At 46.4% G+C, this 27,521-nt stretch overlaps 1 protein-coding gene across 7 annotated transcripts in view; it reads right to left on the minus strand.

Annotated features, from left to right (window-relative positions):
- Nucleotides 1-27,521, minus strand: part of LOC139056301 (uncharacterized) — a 447,952-nt gene that overhangs the window by 157,384 nt on the left and 263,047 nt on the right. The window lies entirely within an intron of this gene.

Genomic DNA, 27,521 nt, shown 5'->3' on the forward strand with positions numbered 1-27,521 from the left:
CACAATCTAGCAAGCACTAGAACTGCTCATTAACGCAGTGGTTAGCGCGTCCGCTTCCTAACTGCCCTGCTCTAAGTGACCGGAAGAGTGCCCGCAAACTATTGTGTTCACTAAATATGCCATGACATTTACTTTACTGGGCAGCTAGAAAACGATCCCATTTACAGTTACATTGCAGTCATTATTATTATTATTATTTGTTTTGCACACATATACACATATACACAGGTAACAGGAAAGGGAAAACGAGGAGCAGGCTGGCAACTGCCACCGGAAGGGGCACAACGCCTGCCTACTCTTCTGAAGGGAGGCGACAGCAACACAGAAATGGAAGATAGGAAGGAAAGGAGGAAAAAGGAAAAAGGAAAGGAGAGCAACAGGACAAATCTAAAGACCAAAGTAGAACACTGCAACAGGACAAATCTAAAGACTAGAGTAGAACTCTGCAGCCGGAATTAAAGTGACGCCGCGTCGAACAGCCTCCACAATTATCAACCACGTCCATGGCTAGTTCGCTATGCGGCTGATTGTGTCCTCCACGATGAGACGCCAAGTGAAGCTGCACGTAATCACCGTTTCACGTAATCACCTGCACGTAATCACCGGTTCACAATATACACTACAAGGTGTTTGAACGTGCCACCTCCCATCTTCGAAGGAAGAAGCGTTAGGGTACAGTACTGACCACACACAGTAGGGCCGGTCACTAAAGGTCACGCTACAACAGAATGTCGAAGGTTCATGCTACAAACGTGAACCTAAATTAGTTAGGTCTATAAAGGTTAGTAGGGCGCGATGGGCCTGATCACGTTTAGATGCACAGCCACTGGGGTATAAACATTCCTCGAGTGTCGCACACCGCAGACCAAGGAGATGATAGTTTCTCACTAGTGACATGCGCTGGGCACTGAAAGCGGGACACTCAAGTATAAGGTGCTGAAGTGTCTCGTAACAGCCACAAGACGTACACAATGGACTTTCCGCACGCGATTGTTTGTATAAACGTTCGTGCACGTTCACGCAACCAACCCTCAGCTTGAGCAGTTGTGCTCTAGCGCGACGAGGCAAGCCTCGACCACGAACACGGGGCGGGAACGTTCCATTTGCGACGCGCTGATCTGGATGCTGCTTGAGTAGGTGGCGACGAATCAACAGACGAGCGTCATCAAGCTTGCACGAAATTTCTGGGCAGTCACAGTTGTTATGAACGCAACTTGAAGCGAGCCGATCAGCCTCTTCACTTCCGGCGATTCCTACGTGTGAAGGTATCCATTGAGCAACGAGACATACCCCACGTGATGTAATTTTGCTCGCAGAGTCATTAATGCTGCGCACAAGTGGACAATCAAGCTCACTGCGTTGTAACCTGCTAAGGGCAGCACGGGAGTCCGTAAAGATGACAACCTTCGATGTAATTAACTCCTCTTGCACGTATTTCAGTGCAACATTAATCGCTGCTAGTTCCGCAGTTGTTGACGAAGTTGGATGAGGTATTTGAAATATACGTCGTACTTCTGTTGAAGGGCAGTAAAAAGCTGCAGAGGCGCCTTGACCGTCGTTGTGTACAGATGCATCCGTGAAAACTTGAAGATAGTCTGGAAACTTTTCGAACAAGTGAGACTGAGCCAATTGAAATATTGCCAAACAGCCATATCAGACTTTTTGTGCATGTCAGGGATTGTGAGAAAAATGGGGAATACGTGTTTCGTGATACCTTTTGGAGGTGGAGACGTATCTGAAGCAGCATGTTCAGAAATTGCAGTCAATTTAAGTTAGGTTTAAGGCACTGGATAAAATCTCATAACTGTTAGAGTTATCAACTCATTTTGCCTAGACGCAAAAGCATATTTTGACAGAGACGACCGTGTAATTATGTATACCACTGTTGATAGCTACATAAAGTAACTGCAAGGCTGCTAGAACCGTGGTACTGTGAAGGTCGCGTGCGACTTGTCTATGAAACAAACTAACACAATTACGCAAGCAAGCACGCAAACAAGCAAGTAAGCAAAGAAACAAGCTAGATCAGATAAGATGTGAATATTGGCGTGTTTTCCCGTAAAAGTAATAGGTCGGGAGAAGAAAACGAAGTATCACACTGGATGTCTTTCGCGAAACGTTCTTTTAGATTGGGTATACGCGAAACCCTTTCAAAACAGGGTTATAGGTATGTAGCCTAACGCTAAGGCAGAGGTTGGATTCTGCGGGACAATGTTTCGTGCCTTCGTGCCTCTTGTATACGGCATTCAGACCCCGGTGCGAGCGCCTCCACAGAGCCTCTTTCTACTGATCATTTCCTTCTTTCCTTTTATTGCGCATTCAATCGACGCCATGAGCAACGGGAAAGGCTTTGGCGAGGAGGGTTTCCACCGAGTACGGGTGCATACAAGATAGGCCGCGCGCACAAATATTACGGAAAGAGTTTCCGTGCCACGCACCTGGTATAGACACTCGGCCGAAATGATTGCACGCGACTGCAGTCTGCACAATTGATGAAGTCCACTATACCAAAGGAAGCCAAGGAACTCCCCTATTCTATTGCGTTCCATGGCTTGCGTGGTATGGGCGTTCAGGCAAGCGATTGCGCAGTCACGTACGTTTCCCTAGACGTCGTTAGGAGCAAAGCAAAATGAGCTTTCGTGTTTCGAGACTCCTCGTCTGGCCGCAGAAAAAGCCCCCATTGAGTGCACGGTCAAGTATAGACTCTGATGTGGCCCAGGTTCGGTATTGTTGCCGACGCCGGTCGATAGCCGCGCGACCTTGCGCGGCCTTCGCTATACGTGCTCCCCGAAATCACTAAACGTGAAAAGCTCGCGTGAGTACTGGTTCGCCGCGCTCAACATCATCGTCTGCGGATTCTAGCAGCGTTGTCATGTTTATCCCGAGAGAATTACTAAAGGCTGCAGCTCCTACTGTTGAGGTTTCCTCAATTCTTTTTCTGGGTGGATGAGAGGTCTGGTGTGGCTCAACATCCGTGGGCTTGTTAGGAGAACGGTACCTTGGCCCTGTTCTTTTGCGATAGTTAGTTCTTTTTATGTTCTTATGTTAACAGCATACTTAAAGTTCCGGTCGGCTGAAGTTTCGTCACGAAACCTACGGATTATTCTTCTCCAGCAACGATCATTTTTTTTTTGTTGGGGTCAAAGACGTTCACGGTGAAATGTTTTTTTTTTGCTACCTTTAGAATGCTGGCTTGGCCCATGGCTGACACCCTTACGCATATAAAGCAGGATCGAATGAGGCTAATGAGGTTTTATTCTTTGACGACTTTTCCGTGGCAAGTATACCCGATGATGGTTGCGGCAAACGACAGGAAAGCTTCTTGAAATTAATTTCGCAAGCTATCACTGTCAGGATTTCGTGTCAGATATTTTGGTGCCGACCCGGTGGTCATAATTATTACACAGTTCTCAAACTATAGCTTCTGTCATCACATGTACATTTAGAGCTGGCTGTGGCGCACAGTAATTTATCTTATTAGCGAATGGTAGGGGTTGTAGCTATGGGACACACGAGCATTCTTAAATGTGTAAAATGTTTTACTGTGCTGTAGCAGGAACGGACGGGATGAAGTCGCTATCAAAAGATGAAAAGTACGTTGATTGAAATTTTGAAACCATTACGGGGCTCGTGATAGTAGGGGCTCGAGGTGCCCTAAAGGTTGCTGACAAAAATAACAACCTGCTCAGTGGGAGTGAACACATTGTGGTCATACTTTGCATGCCATTTCACTCGTTCCTTTCTGATGTACACTTGCAACTCATTCCCAAAAGGTTCCTCCAAAAATGAGCTTCGAAAAAAAAAAAACAGGTGAGCAGTACTGCGCATTCCCAGCTTTTCACTGCCTGCACATAACTTGCGCCGCTCCGAGTCGCATGTGTTCGTCAACCCTGCGAAGCCGGCACAATTAGGTCAGGAGACGCCGGCCAACAACATGTACAATAAATGTAGAAGCGCTAATGGAGTTTTCTATTCGCGTGTATTGTACACACCTACGTGGAAACGCCGGCCACGTGCCGAAGATGAACGGAGGGTATTTTTTGGCGGATCCAGTCATTTGAATTTCTCGCTGACGAGCGCCGTTATTCTGAGTGCCACAGGACGACCACCTATTGTTCCTAAACCACCATCATTCCGAAACCGAGAAAGAATGGTTCTGGCAAAATACAATGACTCGGACACTATCCACGACTGTCTAGGAAAGTTGACTAGGATCGCACGGCTCTCGCTGATGCAGAGTCGGGGCGGTTTCCGACTTTCGTGGTTGGATGGGGGGAACGCCCGCGAATACTGGATTGCGCGCTTTGGTGATCCGCGTACGCATGCGGGAAGGGCGTTTAAACATCCAGAGCTTTTACAGAGCTCTGCATAGAGTGTTTTAGTACGGGGAAATTGTTTACCTCAGGCACCCTAATAGCTGGTCATTGAAGTTTTGTGTTGAACGCGTATGTGCGTACGGCCACCAGACGTAATTGAAGCCCTGCAAATTTCAAAAGATATAGGTCAACGTCTCAGAAAAATTATGTGCTGTACCTACGGTATCACGGGCTTATGAAACATGAATGTGAGAAAAGAAAATTATAAGGCGCGTTTCCCTTTTCGCATTCGCCACTGTATGCGTGACTAAGCAGGAGAGGAGACAAAGGGGAGGAAACACAGGGAGGTTAGCCAGTGTAAGTACCGGCTGGCTACCCTGTGCTGGGGAAAGGGGTAAAGGGAATAAAAGGAGAAGAGAAGAAGGAGAGGAAAAGAAATCGAAACCAGAAAATTCACACAGTAGCGCGATACTACGCGCTACAATATTCAAAGGCGGTCGCACAATTCGCATGTCCTTAAAAACTTCAGCAAAGCCCTTGAGGCCTTGAGTGCCGAAGCCCGTCTGGACCAGTGTCCTAGAGCTTTTTCCTCTGTAAAGGGGCGATTGTACAGTTTTTCTAGCGCGGCCTCGGGCACTTTTCTTAGCACTTTGTAACGGGCACAGTCACAAAGGAGGTTACACAATTGTCAGGCAAAATAATGCCAAGAACTAAACGTAAGAGGTTCTGTGTACGCTGTTTCTTCCAGTTCGCGTTTTATTCTAGTGGAGTACGTATAGTCCTATTCACAATTATGTAAGTTAGGCCGGGAATTATTTAATGTATTTCATATATGCTCCTATATATGACAGCCAAATATTGTGGAGCCGGCAGCAAAATTCCGGGCACAATCAATCAATCAATCAATCAATCAATCAATCAATCAATCAATCAATCAATCAATCAATCAATCAATCAATCAATCAATCAATCAATCAATCAATCAATCAATCAATCAATCAGTAAGTAAATAAAAAAATAAAAAAATTTGAAAGCAGTTATCATGAGGCAGCTATACAGCGTGCACAAATAAGCGGAAATTATCATATTAAATCTTTGAAGACAGATGCGCGGTGCGAATCTGCACCATCAACGAAGGGCTTCGCCGCCAAGCCACGTAGCCAAGTTCTATCTCGAGCCACTAGTTGAGCCGGATAATAGAGCTTACTCATTTTATTTTATTTTAGTTACACTAGGACTTAATTTCTTTTGATAACATAAAGCATGGTATTGGCGCGACAAGAATAACATGGTTTCGAAACAAGCGATGTAGATGAGAAAGACGTCGTTAGACAGAACTTGCACACAGAAGCGAGGATCAGTCGCTTGGCCAAGCGAATTAAAAGGAAAAATGGAAAGAAAGAATGAGGAAGGAGTAACGTTGAGGAGACCAAGACTTGAGTCCCAGATTGTCTTGCAAAAGAAAGCTGAGTGGTGGGGGATACAAAGAGACAGTCTTCGTTCGGTGATCGAGATGAAGAAATCTCGAGGCGATTTTGTCCGTCGCCCAGAACTTTCTTTATACGACTGCGTTTTGTACTTTGCCCAGGACTTGCGTTTGTATATTTCTTATTTTAGTAAGCTTAACTCACTTCAGTTCATTAGTGAGGTTTCCGTATTGATTTGTGGATCACGAGAAACGAAGTAAATTGAAATTTGCCGGCTAAGCTTGCTCTTTTCTTACGGCCCTTTGTTTTGGTTGTCTGCTAATCCTGTGAGATCAGGCATGCGTAAGATGTAATATTTACGTTGAAACGATGCTCATCAGTTTGAACTTCCAATCTAGAGGTTTTTCCGTCCATTTTGTAGTGACCGCATCATGAGGGCCATATATATATATATGCCAGATCAAGCTGCCTCCTTTACCTTTGACGCACTAAGAAGGAGGATAAAAAGTTGGCTCGCAGCTTAAGTGGATTGCATATTGGCCGGACGTCGGTTGTACAGAAGACTACTACTCTTTTCTAGTCGGCGCTATGCACCATTTGCTTTGCTGCGTGAATTTAACATAAGTCAAGCACCGCAAATTAGAGTTTGGCAATTCGCACATCTATTGTAGTGACTGTAAAGTGGAAGGTAGTGGTGGTGAAGAAGAAAAAGAAGGTGATGGTCATGATGGCGAATTCTCTTCAAAAGAAAGCGCTGGTAGATGCCACCACATTCTTGCATACCATTTGGGTTTACATGCAACTTAAGTGTCATTTTGCGTGTTTTGATACCCACTCCTTCCTGCCTATAAGCGCATAATTGCATCATCCAGCGACAGTGAACAAATTTTTCTTTGACGTCAGTGTGGTTCTTCTCTACATATCAGCCACGACAGTTCTAGATGTGTTAGGCTTACGTTGACAGCGCTAATTTACAACTTATCGTTAGTGTATTTAAACCTATTTACGGCTTCATGAAGACCGACCACATTTTTATGCAGTTCTATATGTATACGTAATGACTCCTCTAGCAGCAGGTGTATTCTTAATTGACTCCCACGAGAGTCCCAACTTGCTTAAAAGGAAGTAAAGCAGTACTTCCAGCTGTTAAATTTAGCTTTGGCCCCGGCACCCAGGATGATGCGGTGGCGCTAACTACACCATCTTATCTTTTTTGTGGATTGCCTATACAGGATAAAAATGTGTACTCGAAAAAATACTAATAATATAAGTAAGAAGAAACATTCCCTTACGGAATGCTATCATAAGCAAGACCAGTCCTTCATGATGTTACTCAAGCCTAGTGCTTTGATTCATGATCGTGGCCGGGTCATTACAGTTTCATTTTTCTCGTTCTCTTGCCTCTATTCGCAAATGAACTTTGTTGAGCTCACCATACTGTCCTGTACATAATCAAGAGGGCCGAGAGATGGAGCTGCACTTCGTGGTATGAAGGTTACAAACAGATAATAACGTGCCTCAAGAAGGCTGGCCGGCGTTTCGATAGGTAGACCTTTGAATAAGATAGATCCACCTATCAAAAGGCAAGCCAGCCTTTCTGAGGCACTTTATTGCATCTTTGTAACTTTTATACCACAGTGTCCTGCTCATGTTTCATCTGCGTTCATCCTTAAGGGGAGAATTCGTTCCCCTATTGACTACTGATTCACGTACCTGAAGGGCAACGCGTGACAGCAAACACCAGGCATTATTGTAATACTACTAATTATTACTGCACGAAAATGCACCTGATTTGCACAAGGCCTTTGCCAACAATATTAAGTTGGTGGTCTTGATAATGGCTGCTGTGGTGGTCGGTTTGTTAGGCATGCACACAGCTGGCTTAAATTTGCAATCTAGACTGGCAATTGATCTGCTTGAGCTTCTATTGCAGCGTCACCGGGGCACATCACCAGATGTTCCCTAAATCAAGTCTCAATTAAAATTCATCATGATTATCAGCATCGGCTGCAGCAGCAGTGGCGCAGCAGTAGCCTATTTTACGTCCACTGCAAAACAAATGCATTTTTTGCAGATTTCGAATATGCGCTGTTTTTTCTCATCTGACGCCATTCTATGCCTGTAAGTTTATAAAATTCGTCAAACAACCTGCAGTTCTGTGCTGTTCTCAATTGCGCTTACCTTCCCTTTTCACTAATTCTAGCTGTATTGCCCATGCCTTACCCATTACGTTGCGTTCACAACTCCGTCTCTTCCTTTTAATAACCTGAAAATTCAAGGGACAAAAATTTATTGCAGGCTATGATTGACTATACTGTGAACATCAGGCACAATCTCATCTGTATACTTGGTACCATTTTTATATTTCCCGCTTCGCAAAGCACCGCGTCGCGCCGCACATATTTCTCACACTTTTCTAGACACGTTTTATGTGTCAAGGGGGGAGGGGGGGGGGGTGATGCTGTTAGAAAATTGGTTAGCTCGAGCGTGTCGCCAGCAGGATGTGGTGTCCGTCCACGAGCGCTGACTGTAATAAAATCTTCTCACATTTGTTTTATTGCACGACAGAGTCAGTAGGCGTCGCCGGCCAGTTACTGCTCTAGCAAGGGTTTCTCCTCCACGTAAGAGCTTAGCTTTATTTATGTGGGCCTCCAGTTACGTCGTAAACGCGAGCAAGGCCTGTTAAATCAGGCTTACGGCCGCCTCTGTCAACCAAGTGCAGTAGCTAGCGCGACTATAGCGTGTACGTTCCAAGTGGAAGTCGCCATACAAGGCCTGGACGGGCCTCTTTACCAGCTTTTTCTTCGTTCATTTTCCTTGGTGTCGCGAAAATTGGATCAGCTTCTCTGCTGTGGAGACACTTTCGTTGCTGGTGCGTAGTTTGGACGAAGGAAGACACCAGATTAGTCAGCCGTGGGCCTAATCGAGTTTCGCATGCTGTGCCGGCTATACGACCCTTCAAGTAACGATGCAGGCGGTAACCGAGTGCCTTTAGGCAGCACAGCCAGCATGTTAAGACCACGCAGAAAAGCGATCGTCGCACGCGAAGCGAATTCTTACGAAGGGCTAATGAATAGGCTGAACTGTGCGCTTCTTGCGCGAGGAGTAACTACGTTATTTCCATCGCTGAGCGACACTCGTATACGACAGAGCGGTCGGCAGTTCCTGCGCGCCCTCCGCGCAGCTCTATACGTACAAAATCTAGCTGCCTTTCAGGAAGCGTGCTAACGTATCAATTCATCGCGCAAAGAAAAAAACTACAGAAATTCTGGGAATTGTCTACTAAAGCGTAAGCATTGTTTGGCTCGGCTGTGGCTTCGTTTTTGCTTAGTGTTGCTCACTCGCCTTTCCTAGCTTATACCCGTCTACCCGTGGCCCTTCCGGTGGCAGAGAATGCTTATGCTTTAGTCGACAATTTGACAGATTTTTCCCGCCGCATTCAACCCCTTCAATGCAATCGTACCATAGAGGAATAAAAAAAAGTTGATCGTACCATTTGAGCAGGAACGCCAGCCTCGAGCGTGCCCCGACGGAGCAGAGCGCTCGAAAGCGAACGCCAGCAGCTGCCGCAGTAGCGCGCGAGGCTTTGCGTGAGGGGCGCGTGCATCGCCGCGACGCCACGTCACCCTCGCTGTCGCTGACGCAAGCCTGCGTCACGCGCGCGTTCCTTGTCCACGCAGCCTCTCGCCTGCAATCTGGCTGCGCCTCGGCATGAGCCAATGAAAACGCGCCAAGCGTCCCAGCGCGCTCGCTTGCCCACGAGGCACTGCTCATAAATCGAAGGATGCGTTCAGCAGCGTTCAATTGAACATTGGGCCGACCCAAAATTTCAGGTTGGTTCGTCCCCGAATTTCAAGTTGGCCCACCACCAGATTTAGGTTGGCCCGCCCCCAAAGTACAAGTTGGCCTACCCCGAAACGTAACTTGGCCCATCTCCAGATTTTCATGCCACTGCTCGCGCGTTGGTGGTCGTCGTCTTCCACAGCTGGCTGGCTCTATCTTCAAAGCGAAGGAAGGATAGACGGACAGTTTTCTCGTTTTTTAAACACAGAAATGTTTACGCATTTAAAACCTCATGACTCCTTTCAGACACCGGACGCTCGTTAACCTCACAGCGTTTACCTCTTCCAAACATTCGATTGCATGCAGCATAGCCGCTGAAAAGAGAACAGCCATAGAAGCGTATTACAAAACAAGAAGTCTCTATAAAGTAGCCCTGTTCACCATGAAGAACTATTTACTAACAGAAAACAATGAAGAACAAGAATGAAGTCGTTAAGAAATGAATACGTTTATTTCCTTATACCTGGTGATTATTTTGAAGTTTTACAGAATGTTTCAAGATCATCTGCAATAGATAGCGTAATGCTAGTCCTCCAGCTGGATTATTCAAACAGACGGGCATTACTTGCATAAGAAATTCAAGCACATATTCAAAAAAGATTTTTAAAATTTCCTAGTTAACTTCCTAAACAGTTACTTTACGGCAAATATCGCAATTTATGAATTGTAGCCGGTGAGTTGGAAACGCATATCCACTCAGAATAAATAATGAAGAAGACGCCAGTTTCAAAATATTCATAGCCAAAGTGTGCCACAAATTCTTTCTTTCTTTCTTTCTTTCTTTCTTTATTGATTTATTTAAGACAATGAACAGATTGTCTTAGGGGACACGGCTAAAGGCAAACATTTGCCTGACTAGGCCGTGCCACCCGTACATTGGCAGCAACATGGCAGTGGCAGGCTTTCAGGAGGTCACACATGAAATTAAAGTAGTACACATTTTCAACACTTGAGTACACAATTCGCGTAAGAAGAAAGAAAAAAAGGTTAAAGTTTATACAGTTTTCTAATCAATTGAAGCACAACAACGACAGGAAAAAAAAAGCATGTACGAAATTTTCCATACCTGTAGCTGAAAGGTTAAAGTTTACACAGTTTTCTAAAAACAACAACAAGAAACATGTACAAAATTTTCTATACCTGTAGTTGAACATTTCTATTAGTCTTCGGATAGTAACAATTCTTTTACCGTTTTCTTAAAGCTTTGCTTTGAAATTCCAGAATTTAGCAGGTTCAATACCAAGGGGTAGTCATGTCAGTCATCAGTCATCATTACAGGGGCGTTTCAATTATTTTTCGTGCTCTAATGGATAAAAGAGCGTTTTATGAAAAACGTAAGTTGAACAACAGTATATTTTTTTCCGCTAGCTTGATGGCGCATGTTGAAACTCGCGCCATCCTCAAAATTCCTTCCAACTGATTATGCCTTGCAATCTCGCTGGCCACAATACGTAACCAAGAGGTGCTGTAGAATAATTGCTTAATAAGTTTACTGGAAAAATGTCGTCTATTACTTGATGATATGTTTTGATTTATTGTGGAAGAAATGTCCGCGTTGAATTATCCACCTCGAGGACTAGAATTATGCAATCGGCCACAGGTGATATCATAAAAAATTCCGTAAAGCTTGAGAATTATGAGCCCGTATATATGTCGGCGGCAGCAATGTGACAGCTTAAAAAGATATATATCCCTATTGAAAAACCCAGTATCCAGTGTCCAGTGTCACGCCGGATTATGGACCCAGTGTCGCGCGTTGGATGCTGGGGCGCTAGGCAGGCGCAGCATACTGGGCGGCGCTTGATGCTGGTGCGAAAAGCAGCTCTAGAGCGTAAGATACGCGGTGCCTCCGTTTATATATATATAGTTTTTAAATACAGAAAGCAACAGAGAGCATTTTAGTGCAATAAAAAAATAACAAAAGAAAAAATGAGGCGTTTCGACAAGGATTCGATCGCCTGATCTACAGATCCCAAGCCCCTTACCACTATACGCCAGACCCGCACTCCAAATTCTGTAGATAATTTGTCATGGCAAGGTCGAGGCACAGCTTTAGTTCTTGCTCGCAGATACATGGTAGATGCGCTATCGCCCCGCAACTAAATCTCACGCCTCTATTACAAAGAAAAAGTTATCTGTATTGAGTAGTATGCTTGGAAGTGCCCAAACACCACTTTTCGTTTGCGACTGGTATTTTAACTCCGATAAAAAGTCCTAAATAAACCGCCTACCCGGTACGCTGTATGGGCAGTTACTGCCGATTTTGATAGCCGTTTCTTGTTCTTCGCGCAAGGAATATGCAACGATTTTGTTAGTTGAATGATGCGTTTCAATTGACACGTCTGTCTGGTCACATATATTTGCTAGAGAAGCGTAGGCTATAGTGCTGGAAGCCTTCGGCGACAGCACATATACGTATGTTCATTACGCGTCACATCGGCGCTGGTCGCCTTTTGTGCTGACACTGCAGATGTGAAAAAAAAATGGTTAATTTAAGAACACCTATGCGAAAGGCTGAAATAGAGAGTGACATATCATTCTTAAATTTGTTGATTCCTGAGCCCATACGGGCCGATAGCGTGTAGACGGACTCGGCGCATACGCTAGTCCTAAGCTTCGATGGAAGGGACCGACCTTGGCGCAAGTACCTGGTGAATGCTAAATGTGTGTATTTGAGCCTCAGAGCCTTTTATCTATTATATGTTTAGTACAGTAGGTAAAGTGGAAGCGGATGAATCGTCTCAGCTTTGTTATCGGTGCGATGATATCAATCAACGGTATGCTCCGAACTCGGGGACCGTTCGAACGCCTCTGAACGACTTCTGGGTATCGTGTCGACTCCACAACACTGCGACAACATAGACAGCTAGCAGTCATCGCTTACGTACTACCTACTAAGAAAACGAGGCCTCCTCTGCGTTTGCGCGGTTTTGTTCAAGAATGTAGCTATCCGCCCAGTTAAAAAGGAAAATGCAAAAAAGAAGGAAACTGAGCTTCAGTGTCAAATATACATGCGTAAACAGGGCAGCTCACGCACCTTTATTCCAAGCTGCGACGCGAAATAGACTTTTATGACTCCAAGATATAGCGTTATTTATGACAAGAGACTATATTATGAAGCGCTGAAATTGTACAAAACACTTAATATTTAGCAGCGCCTATCCTCCTTGCGTACTTGAAGCAGTGTGACACAAATGCAACCAGCACAGTTTCCAGTGCGAACCAGCGAACTGCAGCGAGAACGAGCGCGTGTACAGCACAAACCAGTGCGCCCCAGCGTCATGGCAGTTAAACCAGCACCTCGACTAGTGTGACCCAGCTCTTATATCCAGCGTTCTCACTGGTGTCCCAGTGAGTCCCAGCGAGTGCCAACGTCTCCAGTGCGATCCAGTGTCAGAAAACGTGCTGGTTTCACAGTGGAAGGCACTGGAAGACGCTCGCATTTGCAATAGGGATAAAGCGTCAAATAATGCCGACAGTGATTGTTAGAAATATCTTTACTCATCACTAATAAGTGAGCTTGACATGCATATATTCGATATATTCGCTAAGAGATCAATGTCAGGAAACTATGCTGCTTGGTGTAAGAGGCGATGGAAAGCCTTTTAATTATTTACACTTTCATCAGAAATCGAGCATTGTTTATTTCCAATGATTTCTAACGCTCGTAACTGGCGCAAAATGAAATCCCGCATTAACGAGCCAAAGTCCAGCTCGCGCATGCCATGGGTGCCCAGACGAGGAAGACTTCGTTGATGTAGCGTTTTCTGCATCCAGTCCCCTGAGTTAACCTGCATCTCATGGGATCAATGTCTTCAACAAAGAAAATAAAAATAAAACGAAAATGGCCGATAAACAATGCTAGCAGTGACTTCTTTTAAAGCATCTTGTATTAGTTCCGACACGCGTGCCAGTGTTACCAAGCATATATATATATATATATATATATATATATATATAGTCATATAATGAGACGCCAACAAACATTGACACGAAGTACAACATAGGGGAAATTGCATGTGCTTAATAAATGAAATAAAGTAATGATAAATTAATGGAAATTGAAGTGGATGAAAAAAACAACTTGCCGCAGGTGGGAACCGAACCCACAACCTTCGCATGTCGCGTGCGATGCTCTACCAATTGAGCTACCGCGGCGGCGTTTCCCCATCCACTTTCTTGGGTATTTACGTGTACTAGTGATAGAACGCTTGTACCTTTGTCTCGCTTTGTTTCTTTCGAAACTCTGGGAGCTGCCGCTCCCTTGTTGCGGCAATGGATGAAGAAGCCCTCGAAGACCTTCCTGGAGTCAAGCCATCACGTGGTGTCGCGTCCAGGAAACGTGGAAATGCGTCAAGTGACACGGACAGCGAGGCAACCGAGTTGTACTCGGACAGCGTCGACTCGTCGGACGATGATTTCACACTTGTCATGAGCCGAACTACAAAAAGAAGACTGCTACGGAGGTCATCGTCGCCAAGTGTCTCCACCGTGAAGACAACACCTCAGCGCTGGCCGCACACCATGCTCTTCATGCCTGTGCACCCAGTGTCCAATCTTCGACTTCTCAACAGGCAAGTCCTTTCTGCGTTTCTTGAGGGAATCGCGCCAAACGAGATAAAGGACGTGAGAATAAATGCACGGAAGAATATCCTAGCAGTCGATGTGCTACACCGTGGTGCGCTGCAAAGCCTACGGCACGTAACGGAGATCGACAAAGTACAAGTGCGATCCATGGTACCTACAGGCTGCAATGGCACTGTCGGCGTCATTTATGATGTCGATATTTCTATACCAACCGACGACTTACCTATATTAATAAAGCCAAGTACAGAAGGCACTCTTATCACGCACATCACACGACTTGGCAACACACGTTGCCTGAAGCTGTGGTTTGAGGGAGACAGCCTTCCCTCACACGTCAAAGTTGGCCACGTCCGCCATCCAGTCCGCCCATACGTACCGAAGCCCCTGCAATGCTACAAATGCTGCAAGATGGGACACGTAAAAGGTGTCTGTAGGAATAACCTCGTGTGCCCACGGTGCGCCGAATCTCATTCAGCAGATGCCTGCCGCGCAACTGTGTTGAAGTGCCCTAACTGCCATGGTACCCATGAGGCCTCATCCAATGATTGCCCGCGGGTGAGGAACGAGCGAGCAGTACTCAAACGTATGGTACGGGACCATTCAACACACAGAGAGGCTGCCGCTACTCTCAGGCGACGACGACATCGGCACCGTGGAGCAGCACGAAGAGTTACGTCTACTGAGAGATATACGCGCTCTTCCGGCACAGCGGCTATCGTATCAACGCCAACTTCCACAAAGACCGACAGTGCGAAAACGAAGACTGGGGCAACACTCTCACCTCCTGAAGAGTGGCCTACACTTCCACGAGCACAACCTGCATCGGAGTCACATCAAAGTGCGCCGCCCTCAATGACCTCACGAACCGAGGATGCGACGACGCCTGAGGATCGCCAAGTCGTAGTGATGCTAAAGTCACTTATGGACGCCATGCGCATTCTACTACGCAACATGAAAACCCCGTCGGCACAGAGCGCACTGCAGGGGCTGGACACCTTGAGTCCGGTGCTTGCGGCTCTAGGGTAAAACCACGGCGCGAGAATCACCGTCGTTTCAAGAGGAGGTCAAGAATGCATCTGTATTTCAGTGGAACGCCAGAGGGCTTAGGTCACGCATGTCCGACTTCAGACAGTTTGTATTTACGCACCAATTCCCCATTATCGTGATTTGCGAGCCCCACCTGTCAGCTCCCATCAGACTGTCCGGGTATGAGTGCTTTATGTCCTCTACCCACGGAGAGTGCAGCAAGGTCGTTGTGTTTATACGCCGTGACTTGACTTATGTACATCACCTAGTGCCTCCTGACGAAGCAAATCAATACGTTTGCTTAACAGTGAAGAAGGAAAAGCTCACGTTCACAATTCTTGGAGCTTATTTATCTCCAACAAGCCGTCTAGATTGTGAGCGCTTACGGGGAATTTTGACATCGACTCCACAGCCGTGGGTGCTCACTGGTGACTTTAACGCCCACCATTACCTATGGGGAAGCTCCAAAGTGAACTCTAGAGGCAGAACGTTGGTGTCCTTTGCCAATGACCTCGAATTTTGCCTGTCAAACGATGGAAGCCCTACTTATCTGCGTGGATCAGCGTATAGTAGCTGTTTGGACCTTACCTTCGTTTCACGTTCGCTTACGAGAAAAGTGCACTGGTTTTCGGATTTAGAAACGCGGGGTAGTGACCACATCCCAACCTATTTGAAGATTGAAGGTTTCACTAGCTCCAAGTCCTCCAGAACCATCCAGTGCACCGATTGGCCTAAATACAAAATAATAATGGAAGACTGTTGTCGTGACGGCACCTCGTATAACCTACAGGGCGCGATAAAGGATGCCATACAAACAACCACGCATTTGCTTTCGAAGATTTCTTCCCGCACCGATTTCGACATCGAACTAGCGAAACTTCGAGCAATTCGCCGTCGCGCGGAGCGAAGATATAGACGCACGAAGTCCAATTATGATTTGAGATTGGCTAGACGAACACAAAAGAAAATACAGCGTCGCATGAACAAGCTGGCTTCACGGCAATGGGTATCCTTTTGCGAGTCCCTGGATCCGCGAAAACCTTTGTCGCTTATATGGAGGACTGTTCGTGGCCTTCGCACAACCTTTGGTCAGCGCCACCCGTTTAAATCTCTAGCACTCCATCTACAATGTAGAGATATTGACGTCGCTGAATCTTTCTGCAGAAAGATTGCTGGCGAAGCAAATTCCGATGGAACGGGTACGGGAACGCTCGACCACCCACCGTTCTCACGCGATCCCCGCATGGAATGCCCTTTTTCTATGGAAGAGCTAGAAGCTGCGCTGGCTTTGTGCAGGCGTTCTTCAGCGCCAGGACCTGACGGCATTACATACCGTGCCCTGTGTAAGCTAGGAGACCAAGCTCGGAAGGCACTCTTGCTCCTGTACAACGACTCCTGGCAGACGGGTACGGTTCCGCAGGAATGGAAGTCAACTCGCCTCATTCCACTTCTGAAAGCTGGCAAGTCGCCTTTGGACATTTCCTCATACCGTCCGATAGCACTTGCCAGCTGTGTCGGAAAAACAATGGAAAGAATGATTTTAACACGTCTGGAATGGTACTTAGAGTACTATGAAATCTACCCAGATGCAATGGCTGGATTCAGACGTGGCCGTTCGTCAACAGACAACGTTGTTGACTTGATAACGTTTGTGCAACACCAAAAGGCCTGTAAGCGACTATCTGCTGCTTTGTTTCTAGACGTTAAAGGGGCATATGATAATGTCACCCATGAAGCCATCCTTAGCACGTTAGAAGCCGTCGGACTTGGTGGTAAGATGTATATGTGGGTGTGCAGCTACTTACAGAGAAGACCATTCTATGTCGACACAGAAAATGGCCCGACATCCGAGCATTACGGTAGCCGAGGAGTCCCTCAAGGCGGAGTGCTTAGCCCGACTCTTTTCAACCTTACCCTCTGTGGATTAGTTGACAACCTGCCAAGCACCGTACGACTTTCCATCTATGCGGACGACATCTGCATTTGGGCATCAGGTGTGACACGACTTCAGCTTCGCGCTCGACTTCAGAAGGCTGCCACAATGACATCTTGCTACCTTCGTGAACAAGGACTTGAAATTTCATGTGGGAAGTGCGCAATGGTGGCATTCACGAGGAAGCGAATGTCTGCTTACGGCGTATCTATTGACGGGCAAATTATACCATACAGCAGAAATCACAGGTTCTTGGGAGTCGTAATTGACAGAGACCTATCTTGGACTCCGCACGTGAATTACGTGAAAAAGCGGCTGACTGCTATCTGTCACCTGTTCAGGTTCCTTGCAGGAAAAAGTTGGGGAGTATCTGTACACGCTATGTTACAGCTGTACATGGCGTTGTTCGTTGGATTCCTGCGATACAGCCTGCCTGCAATATCCAACACCTGCAAGACTAATCTGCGTATGATCCAGAGTATTCAAGCCCAAGCCCTTAAGATATGTCTTGGCTTACCACGCAGTGCATCAACGGCTGAAACTATTGCCCTTGCGCAGGATTACCCAATCACGACGCACATTACCGTTGAGACACTGCGTATGTATCTCAGGCATTGTGCTAGGACCCCTTCCCACCACTTGGCAAGCCTCACTGCTGCAAGGCCCTGCTCGACATTTAGCGGCATTGTCAGTGCACATCGTGCGTCGTTTACTTCAGCGTACGCACCTGCGGCCAAGCCAGCGTTTCCTCCGTGGTGTTTGAGCCGTCCACAAGTACATCTAATGATTCCAGGAGTACAGAAGAAGACAGATCTACCGGCCCCTGCTCTAAAACAGCTGAGCTTACTTCTTTTGCATGAAAAGTACAGGAACCATGTGCACATCTATACCGATGGATCGACTACGTCGTGCAGTTCTGGTGGTGCCGTGGTTATACCAACGCGAGGAATGACACTACGCTTCAAGACATCGCATGTCACGACCTCAACGGCGGCAGAACTAACGGCCCTGCGTCGAGCACTGGAATTCATCGAATGTGAAAGAGCTAGAAAATGGGCTGTGTTCTGTGATTCAAAACCGGCATTACAGTGCACGCAGTCAGTTCTCCGACACGGATGCCATGACCAATTGACATATGACATCGCGAAACTTTACCATCATGTCCAACAAAAAGGTCACGAGGTCGTTTTTCAATGGGTACCTGGCCATTGTGGAATCAGTGGCAATGATTGCGCCGATAACGCTGCTCGCACAGCACATCATGACGAGCACAGCGTTCCAATTCCGCTTTCGAGGACAGACGCCGCAATGCAGCTTCGACACCTGGCACGCAGTCTCACACTGACCGAGTGGAACTCGCCAAACTTGCGACTTACACGACTGCATCGACTAAACCCCTCCCTGCAACTCCGACCTCCACTCAGACTTCCTCGACGTGAAGCTACGCTTCTCTGTCGCCTTTGGCTAGGAGTTGCCTTCACAAAGGCATACTCTGCATTAATTGGAATGAGTGACAGCGCAGCATGCGAGGTCTGTGGCACCGAAGAAAACATCGACCACCTGCTGTGCCACTGTCCACGATACACCCCTGAGAGACAAGAACTTGCCAAAGCCTTTCAAAAACTGGACAATCGGCCGCTTTCTGTGCAGGTGCTGTTGGAACAGCGCCCCCATCGCCCGTCGGCCCATAAAGCGGTGAAGGCACTTTTGTGCTACTTAAGGACGACGGGCTTGTGCGACCATCTGTGACTATTAATGAAATTTCTGTAAGCCCACACACGTCAGCGAACTCACCGCAATTTCCTTCTTTCCTTCCCTCCTCTCTTTCCCTGTTATCTTTGTTATCCCCTTTCCCATTCCCCCGGTGTAGGGTAGCAAACCGGACGTTATTCTGGTTAACCTCCCTGCCTTCTCCTTATCTCTTTCCTCCTCCTACGTGTACTAGTAGAACCCTGGGAGTGTTAGCCAGCGCCCCCACTCACAGACCTGTGAGTGGGGGCGCTGGCTAACAGACCTGTAAGTGGGGGCACTGGCCAGCGCCCCCAGCGCTGGCTAGTGGGGGCGCTGGTCTGTGAGTGCGCTGGTCTGTATATATATATATATATATATATATATATATATATATATATATATGTATATATATATATATATATATATATTAATGCGGGGTGAAAATTCCGCGTGACATATTCAATATCCTCGCTACCCAAGTGCCCCTTTGATTTTGCATATTTAGCTATCGATTTTCCATGCTGTGCTCTGAGCTTTCAATATCTCGGCAGCGCTGGGCGTAAGGCATTCCGGCATATTGCATGGTGGCAGGTTGCACACACACACAAAAAAAGACGCAGCGCCATAAACACCAGCGCCAGGGCATGCTTTAGGTGCTATGTACAACCATATCTCCCCTTCCACCCGCACAAGTTACAAACTATCAAGCGAATAAGACATCGCGTGCTTGTTTGCTCCGCAAGAGGAGCTCATTAGGCGACCTTCTTTTAAAGAAAGGCACACCGAACTTTCCTTGCGCGAAAGTTTCAAACTTACTCCAGCTGCGCTTTCTCCTACGGCTCGGAAGAATTGCATAACAAAGACCATGAAATACAGGCGTGGCGGCGGCCTACGCGAGGCCGAGATTTCGCGCTGTCGGTCTCATTAGTCCAAATTTATGGCAGGCACATTGTTCCGAGTGCGCGGCCGTGGAGTCCAGTTCTGACGTATTTTCTAACACAATAGCAGCGCCGCAACTGCGTCCATTTTACAACGTTGAGGCCCGAGGCCACTTGACGCGTGCCAGAAACTACTACTGCGCCGTTTTCCAGAGGAAGATGACTATCGCAGGAAGACGCTGTCTCGTCTGACACGAAACGCTCGTCTACGCGTTCGCGTGAATTTCCCGCCGAGTAAACCGAGAATGACGGGCGCGGGAAAAGTGATGCCGTTGTCTTTTGTCGCGGTGGTTTGGGCGTAGACTTATGCGCTAAATATATCAGAATTACATTGGGTGTTCATGCCGAAGCACGCAGCCGGTACGGCGCATCATTCAGCTATAAGCTTCCAAGAACCTTCCGGTTTCTCGTTTGGACCTAAACGCCGTGGCCGCACTATTTCTGCGTGGCGGCGATTTTAACGCGAAAGCGTTAAGGGCCCTGTGTCGCCGAAAATCCGGCGTCGACGCAGTTGTCCGCGAGCGAGAATTTCCGCATATATTTAGGTATATTTATATACCATGCCTTGCTATACGAATTATGGCAGATGCGCGTTATATTGTCACACTATTCAATCACTTAAGTTGCTCATCCTTTCTCTTAGACTTTCGACAAAGTTATTCCTCGAAATTATGAGAATTACAGCCCACAAACCAATGTCATGAAACAAAAGAGCGGCAGCGCATGCCTTTTATGTGAACTCTTCTCAGACTTCCAGAAACCAGTCTGTTCTATGATGCAGCTCTACAGGGTACTGTTTCTCGGACTCCTACGTTACAGTCTACCAGTGTTGTCAAATGCATGCAAGACGAACTTTCGCGCTTTAGAGAGCATACAAGGTCAAGACCTACGCACGTGTTTAGGGCTGCCTCGGTGCACGTCAACAGCAGCAACAATTGCCATCGCTGGGGACCATATGATCCAGACACACGTAGCTGTCGATTCAGTCAGAGCGCACATTCGCCATCTGTCAAGGATCCCCGACCATCATTTGGCCTCCATACCAGCCGAGAGACCTCAAGCGACCTTTTCTAGAGTGATTAACGCTCATCAAGAGTGCATACCATCATATTTTACACCGGCGACGAAGCCTTCATCTCCCCTGTGGTGCCTACGACAGCCCCAAGGGAATTTTGCTATTCCTGGAATTACAAAAAAGTCCAATCATCCATCGCTGGCTCTGAAGCAACTTACGCTCCTATTAGTGCACCAGACGTATCATGACCGCATACAAATATATACCGATAGTTCGACCTCACGTACCAGCTCAACTGCCGCATTCGTCGTTCCAGCCAAGAAGGTTACAGTTAAACTCAAATCGTCGCACAAGACTACATCTACATCGGCAGAACTTGCAGCTCTCCATGCCGCTATGACGTACGTCACCGAAGAGCCAACAGAGAAATGGGTCGTATTTTGTGACTCTAAGGCAGCCCCTCACAACATCGAGTCTGCATTACGTCACAGAACTTACGAGCAGATGATATCTGACATCAGGGAAGTGCACCCCCATGCTCTGGAAAGAGGGCACACCATTATATTTCAATGGATTCCTGCTCAGTGTGGCATCGTTGGCAACAACCTAGCTGACAAGGCTGCCCGGTCTGCCCCCGAAGATACCCAGACGCGTTCAATATTTTTGGCGAGCTCGGATGCTGCCAGGTAACTTCGCCTACTTGCACGCAAAAAGTCGCAGGATCTCTGGAGTTCATGTGCCTTCAATTGTCGGTTATATAAACTGGACCCCACGCTACGGCTACAACTGCCATCTAGACTTTCCCACGGCGAAGCAACCTTGCTGTACCGTTTGTGGCTGGGAGTAGCGTTCACGAACTCATACTCCTATCGTTTGGGAATGGCCGAGAGCCCGATGTGTGATTCCTGTGGGTGCGACCATCGAGCACCTATTGTGTACCGGCCCCCGCTACGATGTACAACGCCTCTCTCTGCGGGAAACTTTACACCGACTGGACTTAAGACCGTTCACCGAGTCGAAGATACTCAGACCGTGGCCACACCCGTCACTGGCACGAAAGGCGAATCGTGCATTAGTGCAATACTTGAAGTGCACTGGCTTAAGATACCGTTTATAGTGTCCCTGTGCATAGTGTCCCGCCCGCACGCACTCAGTGCTCACTCTCTCCCTTTCTTCCTCTTTCTATTCCCCTTTCCCCCACCCCCAGTGTAGGGTAGCAAACCGGATGCTCTTCTGGTTGACCTCCGTGCCTTCCCTGTCCTTGCTTTCTCTCTCTCTCTTCTCAGACTTAGACATTAAAAGGGCGAAACAATAACAGAAACCTGAAAATGATGCAATTTTTTCTTCTGGCTCAGCTGTGCACTACCTCCGGGATCAGCCCGCGCTAGAGGCCGCGTTTCTACCAGAAAGTTCGCCTCGTTGCTTAGCGTTCGCCGCCAGCGTATCCTTGCAAACATAACGGTTACGTAAGCTGCAGTTGCCGGGAAGCGTGAGAAGTAGTCAGTGACTTTAGAATGCTATCGGCGTTCCACTCTTGAAGGCGAAGCTTAAGCGCACTCCAATTGTTCCTCATTTACCCTAAGACTTCTATCATATTATGGTGTTCAGAACATTTAGGGGGTGATGTGGTCATAAAATTGCGATTTTCGCCAGAGCAACGAATTTTCTTAATTTTGTTTATTTTGGATTCATTGGCGTGTAAAGAAGCTGATCACCAAGTTTGGTTGCAATGTTTGCCGCAGAAAACAAGGAAATGAATTCTCATGACGGTGGTCTGTACTCAGCCGTCGAGAGCGCTCATGAACTCTGTGTTCAAGAAATTTAAAAAGAAAGTTCAAGAAATTTAAAAAAATACATGTAAGCTAAAGTCACACTGCAAACTTTCCTCTTACCACATAATACTGAATCATTTGTTTTTGTTGTCCTATCGACCTTCCATCACCGTAGTGCTGCGTCACACAGCCCCCGTATTGGCGACGCCAATAAACAAACCGTAAAGCCAGTCGATGTCGCAGTGGATTCTCGCCTATTGGTCAGCCTACGTGCTGTGCATTTACGACGCGTGTATATGCCCCGGGAAATTACTTCGCGACCTTCAATGCCACACTTTTCTTTTTCTGTACATCTCGCCTTTTCTTTTAGCCTTACTTCGCCGTACTTCACTGTAGTTTGAAGTGCGAAGGCCTACTATCGCAAGTGCCGCTCGATCCATCTCCCTGATGGAGCGATATCAGCTGGGCGGGTGCCAGGCCTGAGAGGCCTGCGAGGCCATCACGGTCGCTCAAAAAAGACCATAGAACGCGCACGGGAACTAGTAGGCTTGAGTTACAGAACCGGAGATGACGCCGACGTGCTCCTGACGGATTGGATTTCGTTATCCGCCAGCCAGATTACACAGTTGCAGCTTTTCTTTTTCTTTTTTTGAATAAACCAACCCCACCAACGTGATTGCGTCGTTGTCTTTACCGTATACCGACGGGCATAACTTTAACGTCACCGCGCTGCCTCAGCGACCCTAGAATACTGCTGCCTGAGCACGAACCCGAGGGTTCGATTCCCGCTATATCGCAATAAGAGAGAAAATGCTCGTCAACCGGAATTTGGGGGGTGCGTGATACAGAAATTTAGAGGTCGAAGTTCATCCGAAGCATCCGACTAATAGCTCCTGCGATAGCTTCAGGAGATTTGTCTTATTGGCAAGGTAGTCTCGTGCGTCTCCGATGTACAACGTACAAAAGGGCTGATGAGTTCGTTGAGCTGCCCACCTATATATATGAATGCGCTTGACGAAGTGAACTATTCAGTTAGTGTGCACCTACGGTGCACCTGCGAACATTTCTCTCCATTTTGTCTCTTACTCACCTTTTAGCACCGTTTTCCTTTTCACCAGTGCAGGTTAAGGGATCAATACAAAAATAACGTCGAAACTGAAGATGAGAAGGTGGCCTGAACGATCACGGCAGCATGGAAAAATGGGAGGACACAGGTAACATAGTTGCGAGATTTTATGAGGAAGCGTTAACTCGGGGCTTCCTCTGATGCCGCTTATTCACATAAAGACATGCCCTTATGACACAACCCCTGGACCAATTTGAATGACATTTTTTTGTGTCTACCAGAGTGAAACCCAAATCTTAATGACATTGGTGCCGCTACCTCACTAAATCAAACAATCTTTGCGTCTTTTAGATTGCAACACTTTGGTAGAGTTGCGTCATTTTTTTACCTTCTGTCGCCGTAAAAAAGAAAAAAAACCAGCTATCAATATATTTTGAGGGTGTTTAGCCTGGATCCTATGCTTCATATGTAGCTAAACTCGTTAGGCTATATACATATATATATATATATATATATATATATATATATATATATATATATATATATATATATATATATATATATATATATATATATATATATATATGTGTATATATATATCCTCGAGAGGTATCAAAGCGCAATTCTCTGGATCGATGTAGCTTCTAAATTAGCTATTACCAATGATTTATTATTACAGAACTATTTCTTTTGGTGCGAAAATTCTTGTGAACTGTCCTTGAACTTTATGCTTGCTTTTAGCACTACTAAAACAATATGATATTCCTGTGTGCGCGTATGATAAGTTTTTTATGGCTCCGTGGGCATCAGCCTTTATACAAGCTTGTCTGCGGAATATGCGTGCATCTTTACGGGAAAATAACGTAACTCGAATTTCTCAACTGCGCTGTGGGGTAGCCAGGTTTGATGTGACCTGCTTTCCCATTCTCGACACTTATTAGACAATAAAAAACTCTTGAGAGCTTCACATTGGCTGAAACTGGAAGCCCCACTTAGCTTTGGAAGCAGACCCGGGGATTTGGATTTCGAGGAACAAGCTTTATTTAAGATGTATCAGAGGAATGCGACAGAGTGACTGAAAGAAGAACACTTTATTGTTGTGGACGACCCTAGTCCGTGTTGTCTCCGTTTGCGCAAGTGCCGCTGAACGGTGGCGGGTTGGTGACGGGTGCCATCGACCCCTCGACGAGGCGCAATTAAGCGGCGCACCAGGAGGAGTGACTAAATTTGTCTGGCGCAGGTATTCGCGTATACAGCCTGGCTCTCCCAGGTGTAAGACATGGACAGGGGCATGTTGGCGCAACTTGCGATTTTCGCCTTTCACCTTTACGGTTCGCTTTAACTCGACCATCTTTTGTGAACGGCATCAGAGTCAACTTCGCCACGCTGTGCGTTCACTGACAGCACCGCCAAAGAACGCGACAGTCTTCAGTTCTAAAGCGGCGTCCCCTGACAGCGGTTGGGGAAGGCGTGGGAAAGCCAGTGCAAGCAGTACGGACCCCCACGAAACTTATGCTAATGAGATTACTTGAACGGGTCCGAGAGGTGAAAGTATATATTGCGAATAGATCACGGGTAAACAGTTACGCGATAACTCAACGTGCCACACAACACACACAAATACTATAGCCTGCTTAGATGCAAGCAATGTTTGTCGTGTTCGTATTTCTCCTGAAGTGGTGTTACACATAGTCAAAGCTTCTGAAGTTGAAAGGCTCCGGACTTTGTCTGAGCGCTGAAGGTAAAGAGACTGTGCTCATAGTTACAACATGGGGCCGCATTCTGAAACGATTCACTTCGGCGATACTATCGCCTCGGCGATGGTTCGTCGTCAAGCTCACGCTGATTGGTTGTTTGAGCAAAATCGGATGAGCTACGTCATATGATTCTTGTCAACCAGCCAATTATGGCGCGCCTGACGGCGAACTATCACCGATGCGATAGTGTGGCCGAAGTGGATCGTTTAAGAATACGGCCCATGGGTTTGACACTTTGCATTCCTTGACATACTGCAGGATGTTAGTCCTACCTTCTAGCCATAGACACTCAATAATATATGAACCTATTCATGGCAGCGCTATCCGAAACAACAATGGAACATTACATTACGATGCGACCAAAAAAAAAAAACCCGCAAGTACCCTTCCCAGAACCTATTTTCGAAAGGTGCGGTTAATCGTAAGAGATACCAAGAAGAGGAAAGATATGAAGGCCAATCAGACAAGTATTTGGTTTACTGCTGTGCCAAGAGGGCAGGGAGAGAGAGAAGGGAGTAGAAAGAGGAAAGAGTTATCGGTCGAATTAAACGAGTAATAGGTTAGGGCACTGGTATCTACGAATAATATTCACAAGAGGAACAAAACAGAGATATAAACGAAGGGAAAAGCAAGAGAAGTGTCTCGCGATCTCTGCTCTTTGTCACAGGCTGCTTTAGATAGTTATCTCGCCCATTAGTTCACAGAGAGAAGTGTCACAGTTTCGCTTGGATGTTTGTCTTCACGTGCCGTCTTTCTTTGCGTCGAGTTTGTTTTGTACGTTCTTTACGTAATGCATGAGAGTCGACGGTAATATGCTCGAGCAGTATGGCGGGTACGGGAGGACAGGACGAACAAAAAGAAGCTTCGGGGTGCGACCCAGATCAGTGGACCAGACTGACAATTAATCATGTCTCCTGGCTCCCCCTGGCCCCATTTGAGCGCTGCCCGTGGGAAGGAGATATAATAGAGGCACAAAAGCAGCCCATAAAACATTCCGATTTTGTTTATTAACTGCAAACATATAATAAAATGGGCCACACTAGAGCCGGCTATACTGGTACGCAGCTGAGAGATTGTAACTGCTAATTCATCCACAAATATGTGCACACATATAACAGACACACAAGCACAATAAGCCTGTAGACAGACAGACACTGGAAGGTGCCTGATGTATACTAATACTAATATACTAATATTATATAAGAATACTAATCGCAATAAAACAAACAGAAAACAGAAAAAAACAGGAGAAGCTACACTTATGCACCCATGTTAAGTAAGAGAAGTCCATCTCAACTATGCAATAAAATCACTACCATACGCTCTACTACACAGTGTGAAAGGCCTGTATATAGGAGAAACCTGGAACTTTGCAGAGAGGTTCTGTGAAATGATGTATCAAACGTGTATTTGGCATAAAGAAAGTGCCGCGCGCATGTGCTCTGCGCACCCGTGCTACGCAAATGTGACACGTGATGAAAATTCCAAAGAGCTAGTTGGCATTGTCATAATGGAAGTACTGTATACGGTTGCGCTGTATTGGCGAGAGCAACCGGCTGTGGTGTTGTGGGACTGGGGTCAGTTCCCTCCCCCCCCCCCCCATCAAGTTTGCAATGTTGCTGCTGATGTACTAACAAGAAAACGAGGGGAGATGATTGACAAAAAAATTTTGAGAAGTACTTGTTCTTGAATATCAACAGCGTGTGAAGAGCTGGGAAAGACACACGAAAGTAGCTAGAGAAGGTTGTTTCTAGTTATTGTATCTGGTAATAAAAGTTGGAGGGAAGTAACGTAACAGTATGCAATTATGTTTTAGTAATTGTTCAATTACTTTTATGTCACAGTAATTGGTCACTGTAAGAAATTGCACTTTTATTCAAATAATGGGATTTGTAAGCGGTTACTTTTTTATGTTGCGTCTACAAGTTTGCGTAATACTACTTGGGCAAATAGGAACGCATAGTTACAGATAGATAAACTTCGAGGTTATGCACATGTTGAAGGCAACACAACAATTATGGAATGTTAGCGTGCTCTAATGTTTGTGAGGGCGGTCGTAGAGCTGCATTTTTTCAGAAGAGTCACCCTGCTTTTGTATCTCTGTAAGCAA

This window comes from Dermacentor albipictus, chromosome 2, assembly GCF_038994185.2.
Source record: "Dermacentor albipictus isolate Rhodes 1998 colony chromosome 2, USDA_Dalb.pri_finalv2, whole genome shotgun sequence".
Classification (NCBI taxonomy): Eukaryota; Metazoa; Arthropoda; class Arachnida; order Ixodida; family Ixodidae; genus Dermacentor; species Dermacentor albipictus.